The sequence below is a fragment of the Mus caroli genome, unplaced genomic scaffold (genome assembly GCF_978045245.1).
Source record: "Mus caroli unplaced genomic scaffold, Mus_caroli_1 scaffold_5, whole genome shotgun sequence".
Lineage (NCBI taxonomy): Eukaryota > Metazoa > Chordata > Mammalia > Rodentia > Muridae > Mus > Mus caroli.
In genome coordinates, this window is record NW_028227260.1 from 101,238,223 (window position 1) to 101,245,435 (window position 7,213).

At 37.3% G+C, this 7,213-nt stretch overlaps 1 pseudogene; it reads right to left on the minus strand.

Moving 5' to 3' along the window:
• Window positions 1–2,768: 2,768 nt before the first annotated feature.
• On the minus strand, window positions 2,769–2,903 carry LOC115030236 (U2 spliceosomal RNA; annotated as a pseudogene).
• Window positions 2,904–7,213: the final 4,310 nt, after the last annotated feature.

Below are 7,213 nucleotides of genomic sequence, written 5' to 3' on the forward strand. Positions count from 1 at the left end.
AAGCAATTAAGGGAATATATAATAATTTATCTACTAATTATTGCCATTGACAATGGAATAAAGAACTTTCTTGTGATATTTCAAATGAGAATGTCTCCCACAACATTCTAAATATAAATATTTTGTCCCTACTTGGTAGAACTCTTTGGGAAGGATTAGGAGATGTGGCCCTATTGGAGGAAGTGTGTCACTGAGGGTGGGCTTTGAAGTTTCAAAAACCCACACATTCTTATCTCTCTCTGTCTACCTGCTGTGGATCAGATAAAAGTTCTCAGCTACTGCTCCAGTGACATACAGCATGCCTCCCTCCATGCTTCCTGCAATGATGGTCATGGTCTCACCCTCTGAAACTGTAAACCAGTCCTAGGTAAAACACATATTTTTATATGTCATATTGTTTATGGTGTTTTGTCATGACAATAGAAAAGTAACCAAACACTTCTGATTCATATTATATATAAAATGGTTTTGATAAAGACTATTTAGTCTATGTGTTTGATTATAGTCAGAGTATGCAGAAACAACCATGAATGGACATTTTGCCCCAAAATGACTGTAGTAGATATAATCTAGCAATTTTGACACTTTTTCCCTTTCTGTGACCTTTTAAGTTACGATGTCAGAGAGTAGTTTCAAACTCAGATAAACAAAGAAGAAAGGAAATTTTTAATTCATTGTTACTCTCTTCTTTATGAGATTTGTGCATGATTTCCTTAGACTTATTCTTTGTATTAGTAGCTGTGCTTCCACAGTATAAATTAGGATTCCTACTATTCAGAACAAATGTTTGTAGCAATTTGGCATATCATGTCTGAGGAGCTAAGAGAATATAAAAGAATATAACTAGAACTCCTCAAAGGGATAAAATTTAATATTCTATAAATAATTTTTAGTATCAGGCTAATAACAATGATCTCATAATATTTTAAACAATAGCCAGGTCTTGTCATTAATATATTCCTTAGGAGACTATTGAGTTTTCAAAGGTAAAAAATAGAATAATATTATATATGATATATAATATATATGATATATAACATATATTATTATGAATAATAATATATACATGAATATATATAAAATTTGATTTCTATTTCCTCAAATGAGGAGAAAATCTTAAAGGCTTTAATTATTTTTTAAAAATTATCTTAGTTTTACATTCAAATAATAAAGTAAACCCAATATTACAAAATTTGTGCTGCATATAGGAATTTAAAATTTGAATCTAAGAAAAAAAGTTTTATAATTTAATTTCTACATTTAAGAAATTAGTAATCCTGCTAGGCTTTGCATTGAAATTGATCATTTCTGTCTCATAGTTACAACATCAGGTTAATGTCATTCCAAAATATTATTGTAATGATTGATTATGTTGCTATTTCATTTATGTGAATTATTTTTATGAGACAGAATTTCTTTTTGCCTTCAAAGTCACCTAAGACACCAGGTTTTATTTTGTGTTTTATTGTACTGTTAAGGAATCCTAAAAGTGAAAGACATTTTGTGAACTAAAACAAAAATAGTACTTTAAAAGCCATTTTCTCCCTAGGAAATTTATTATAGTTTATTATATGTATCAGATGCTCAGCACAAAGTGAACTGAGAATTGAATAGAAAAAATTATCTTTCTATTTTCATCTGTAGCTAGAATTTGTGGTCCATTTCTAGTGTTGTCTCAAGCATTTAAGGCATACCAAAATTTTGTGTAAAAATATCTATCAGGAGCATATTTTCGATGCCTGTCCTGGCTTTAAGAAGTAGGCAATACATTGTTTCTCTTTTCTCTTTCCTCCCATGTACCTATACATTCTTTTTCTCTTCTAAATTTGTGGCCTTTTTTATCATTAATATATTTTCCTAAATATCTGAGTACCACCTACTCAGTCTGTATAATGTTATTTGTATGTGTTTATAGGGATGACCTTTTGGTGTTGAATAACTAATTGTGGTGCTCTTCTCTGTAGAAGATGATTTCTCCCATTCTCAGTATTCTTTGTTGCCTGTAGGTCTTTGTGTAGGGTTGAGACCTCTTGGGCTTTTCTCTGCCGACTTTGGCATAGCTATTGTTCATGTTTAGGCAGTCACACTGGTGAGTCTTTATGAGTGTAGTTTCTGAAGTTGCTAGGAGACACATAATTTACATTTATTTATTTGTGTGTATTTTGTGCATACATTCTCATGCCACAGAGGTCAGAGGATAACTTTCAGAATTCTGTTCTTTGCTGCTACTGTGTAGGCGTTAATCCAACTCATATTGTCAGGTGTGGTGAAAAGCATCCTTAACTACTTAGTCATGTCACAGGACTAATGCCAATATTTCAGGTGAATTTTTATTTTATTTTATTTTATTTGTCACTTATTTCACTGAAGGGCAAGTTGTCAGCAGTCTTTTTTAGCCTATCAGTTTTTGAAATAAATATCTGTGATATGACATCACGACCTGGCTGGAAGAGCTTATTATATATAACATATTGGCCTCAAACTCACAGATACATGCCTGCCTCCATTCATTACTATGATTAAAGGAATGTTCATCATGCCCAGCTACTATGAATTCAAATTTTGGTGATTGTTGATATTTTAGCTCCAGTAGTTACACTTTAGTTAGAAGAAAGAAGGTTAAAATAATAAAGATGTAATTTCTTTTTTTATGGTCACATCTAGAAATATACTTTCTATTTATATTGATATCCCGTTGACAAGGTTTAATAATCATGTCTATATCTAAGTGTAAAACCTATTTTGTTTTGGGAAACTACATGACCAATTAATAGTGGAGCATTCTAGTACTAAAGAAGGAAGTAAGGAAAGACATTTAACGATAACTAGTGTTTTCTTTCTGGCAGTACAAATTTGTGATAAATTTACTACACTTGATCTTAGCCAAAAGGCTGAGAAGCAATTTGTGATAAATTTATGTTGAGAATTAGAAAACTATACAGTCCATGGATAACATTTGGCTTTACATCTGTTTTGTCTATAAACATTTAATCCACATACTCTTGTTTTGTGCTGTAGGAGAAAATTAGGCTACATTGGCATAGTGTAATACTTAGAGCAGAGGACACACATCCTGAAAAAAATTTCTGTCTTTTTACACACACACACACACACACACACACACACACACCAAAATGTTTTCTGACCCCAGTAATAAAGTTTCTATGTTCCTGCTATATACCAGATGCCTCTTACTCTTTTGTGTTGGTTATGTATTAATCAAACAATGATGTTCCAAGACATTGACTATGTTTTATGTTTATTATGCTCAATCTATCAACAAAATATCATATATTAAGTAAGTTAGATGTCCTTGATGGGACTAATGTTATTGTTCTCATGTAAGACAAAAAACAAAACAAAACAAAACAAACAAACAAACAAATAACCACATAGTAAACACTCACAATCACTTTCTATTTTGAAAATGTAGTCTTTAACAAAGTAAATATTACATATCTTGAATAAACAATTAAAGAAGATTGATAAAAATATTACAAATATAAATATTATATACTTTTTAAAGCTTATATGGTGATTGAAGCAAGTGAAACTATATTTATTCGAATCTACCTACTTTCAGTGATATTTGAATAGGCAAGAAACAAACATAAAAGAAAACTGATCCAAAGGAGCCTTGTATGATATTCTATTTCTAGAAAAGGAATGTGAATTCCACAAAACTCAGAACTTGTTATCATGACACCAGTCAATAACAAGATTGTGAATGATTTATGAAAAAGAAAGAAAATGTACATCTTAAAACATTAGTTTCTTCTCATTTTAGTACATATTTTACTCTGCTGTTAACACTTGTTCTAAATTAACATTGTACAATGTTCCATGTCTTATATTAATAAAAGTAAGAGCGATACCATGAAAGGATCATTTTATGAATGAAAGATGAAAAATGAAAGATGAAAAATGAAAAATGAAAAATGAATATTTTCCTTGTAAAAAGTCTTTGAAAGGTATTTAATCTAATTTTCTGATATAAGTTTTAGTGGTATGTTATTGATGACAAAATTATTTAAATAATATTTATAATTATGTTTGAAAATTTTATAAATGGTTAAAATATATCTTGATCACATCTAACACTCATTCCCATGCAACTTTCTAACACATTTTTCTTACTGTTTAGCCATAATAAAGTATAAAACAAAAGGTTTATTTTATTTAAATAAATTGATAGATTAAATATTACAAAGCAAATACTATAACCCAAATATAAAAGTCCATAGGAATAAATAGAATATGCTTAAAATTTTAGGATTGACCTGGAATAAGTGAAGGACCCAGAGGCTCTGTGGGGAAGATTCTAGCTGAGACTCCTAGCAGTGGGGAATATGCATCCGGAAATGGCCACTTCCTCTAGCCAGGTGGGACTCCCACTGGAGAGATAAGGATAGTAACACACCCACAAAACCCTTGACCCAAAATGTTCCTGTCCTACAAGAAGTGTGGAACAAAGATAGGTCAGACATGGAGGATATGTCCAAACGATGGCTGTCCCAAATTGAGATCCACCCCATGGGCACAAACCAATTCCTGACACAATTAATGATACTGTGTTATGTTTGCAGACAGAAGCTTAACATAACTGTACTCAGAAAGATTCCAACCAGCAGCCAATGGAAAGAGATGCAGAGATTCACACCCAAACATTAGACAGAAATGGGGGTGTCTTCTGGAATTGTTGGGAGGGAAGATTGAGATACTCGAAGACAACAGTGATTCCATGAGAAGAACAATAGAGTCAATTAACCTGGACCCTTGGGGTTCCCAGAGCCTAAATCACTAACTAAAGAGTGAGCTCAGAGTGGACCTAGGCCCTCTGCATATATGTAGCATATGAGCATCTTAGTCTTCATGCAGGTCCCTCAATAATTGGAGCAAGGACTGTCCCTGAATCTACTGCCTGCCTGCCTGCATGCCTGTGAATCTTGTGCCTCTAAATAGTTCTCAGTCGGAGAGGATGCACCTATACTGCAGCAACTTGATGTGTGTGTGTGTGTGTGTGTGTGTGTGTGTGTGTGTGTGTGTGTGTAGGCGGGGAAGTGGTATTATAAGGTGCTAAGCCCCAGATAGGTGTTTCCCTTCACAAAGGAGAAGTAGAGAGTGGGATGCGTGAGGATCTGTGTGAGGGGTTACTGGGAAGAGATAGAGGGCAGAAATAGGAATGTGAAATGAATAAATAAACTTAATTAAAAATGAGATGGAAAAGAAGATAAAGCCCTTCTGGCTGGTCCTTGCTGCTGGGGCAGGCCCTAGTTGGTCTGCTCCCCTGAAGACTCCATATGCGTATACATACTAGAGGACCCACTGCACTCTGAGCAGTTGGACCCACTGCACTCAGAGCAATTGAAAATCAGCTGCACTCAGCACAGTTGGACAACAGCTTAACTGGTTCCCTGAAGAACCAACAATCTGAAGGCCTTCCAGGAGATCTTCTGTAGCCAGGGCAACAGATCAGCAGCTTCTCTGTCCCTGTAAAGAGCCCCCAGTTGGAAGGCTCCACAGGTGATCTGATACAGCCAGGGCCACAAGCTTACCAGGAGACGTGAAGCATCCCAGAGACAAAAAAGGCAGACTCCATACAGTCACTCAGATCAATAAACACCATGGATATCCAGATAGCAAAAAGCAAGCACAAGACCATAAGTAACAGAAGCTAAAATAGGTGGGCATCATCATAACCCAGTTCTCCTACCACAGCAAGCCCTGAATACACCAACACACCTGAAAATCAGGAATAAATCCTAAAATCCTATCTCATGAAGATAATAGAGTCCTTTAACGAGGATATCAATAACTCACTGAAAGAAATACTGGAGAAACACAGGAAAACAGGTGAAGGAATTGAATAAAGTGATCCAAGACAAAATTGATAAAAGACTTCGCCTCATTTCCTTCACACAAAAATAGTTCTTTATCCTTTCCTCCATTTAAACATTTTCATTATATTTACATATTTGGGATGGGAGGGCATGGGGTACCTTGCTTATGGAAATCAGAGCATGGGGCACCTTGGTTGTGGAGGGCAGAGGAAAACCTACATAGTATTGTTCTTTTCTATTGCAATGAGATTCTAGAGGACTTGACCTCAGGCTCTCAGGCTTGGTGCCTTTCCCACTGAGTCATATTACTGACTCTCCCTCTCCCTCTCCCTCTCCCTCTCCCTCTCCCTCTCCCTCTCCCTCTCCCTCTCCCTCTCCCTCTCCCTCTCCCTCTCCCTCTCCCTCTCCCTCTCCCTCTCCCTCTCCCTCTCCCTCTCCCTCTCCCTCTCCCTCTCCCTCTCCCTCTCCCTCTCCCTCTCCCTCTCCCTCTCCCTCTCCCTCTCCCTCTCCCTCTCCCTCTCCCTCTCCCTCTCCCTCTCCCTCTCCCTCTCCCTCTCCCTCTCCCTCTCCCTCTCTCTCGTTCCTCATCCCATTCCTTCTCCTCTGTCACCAAGGGGATGTCTCCACCCACATCCACTCCCCCACCAAACCTCGCCACTCCCTGGGGCCTCAAGTCTCTCAAGGGTTATGTGCATCTTCTCTGACTGAGTTCAGAACTAGCAGTCCTCTGCTGTATATGTGTGAGAGGTCTCATAAGCTAGTGTATGCCACCTGGTTGGTGGCTTAGTGTCTGAGAGATCTCAGGGGTCCAGGTTAGTTGAGACTTCTGGTCTTCCTATGTGGTTGTCCTCTTCAGCTTCTTCTAGCTTTTTCCTAATTCAACCACTGGGGTCCCAGGCTTCTGCCTGGTCTAATTATCTATATCTGGCTCTTTTAGCTGCTTGTTATGCCTCTTGGAGGGCAGCCATGCTAGGCTACTACCTGTAAGCATCAGTAATAGTGTCAGGCCTTGTAGTCTCCCCTTGAGATGGAACCCAGTTTGGGCCTGTCACTAGATCTCCTTTCCCTCTGTCTCTTCTCCATTTTTATCCCTACAGTTTTTCTAGACAAGAACAATTTTGGGTTAGAGGTTTTTGACTGTGGGATGTCAACAACCATCCCTCCAGTTGATGTCCTGTCTTTCTTCTGGAGGTGGATTCTACAAGTTTCCTCTCCCCACTGTTGGGCATTTCATCTATCTCTCCCTTTGAGTCCTGAGCATCTCCACCTCCTACCTCCTGAGGTTGCCTTTTTCCATTCATCCTGCTGGCCCTCAGGGCTTCACTCCTGTTCCCTGCCTCCCAGTACCTGATAATGTTCCCGTTTTCCCCTTC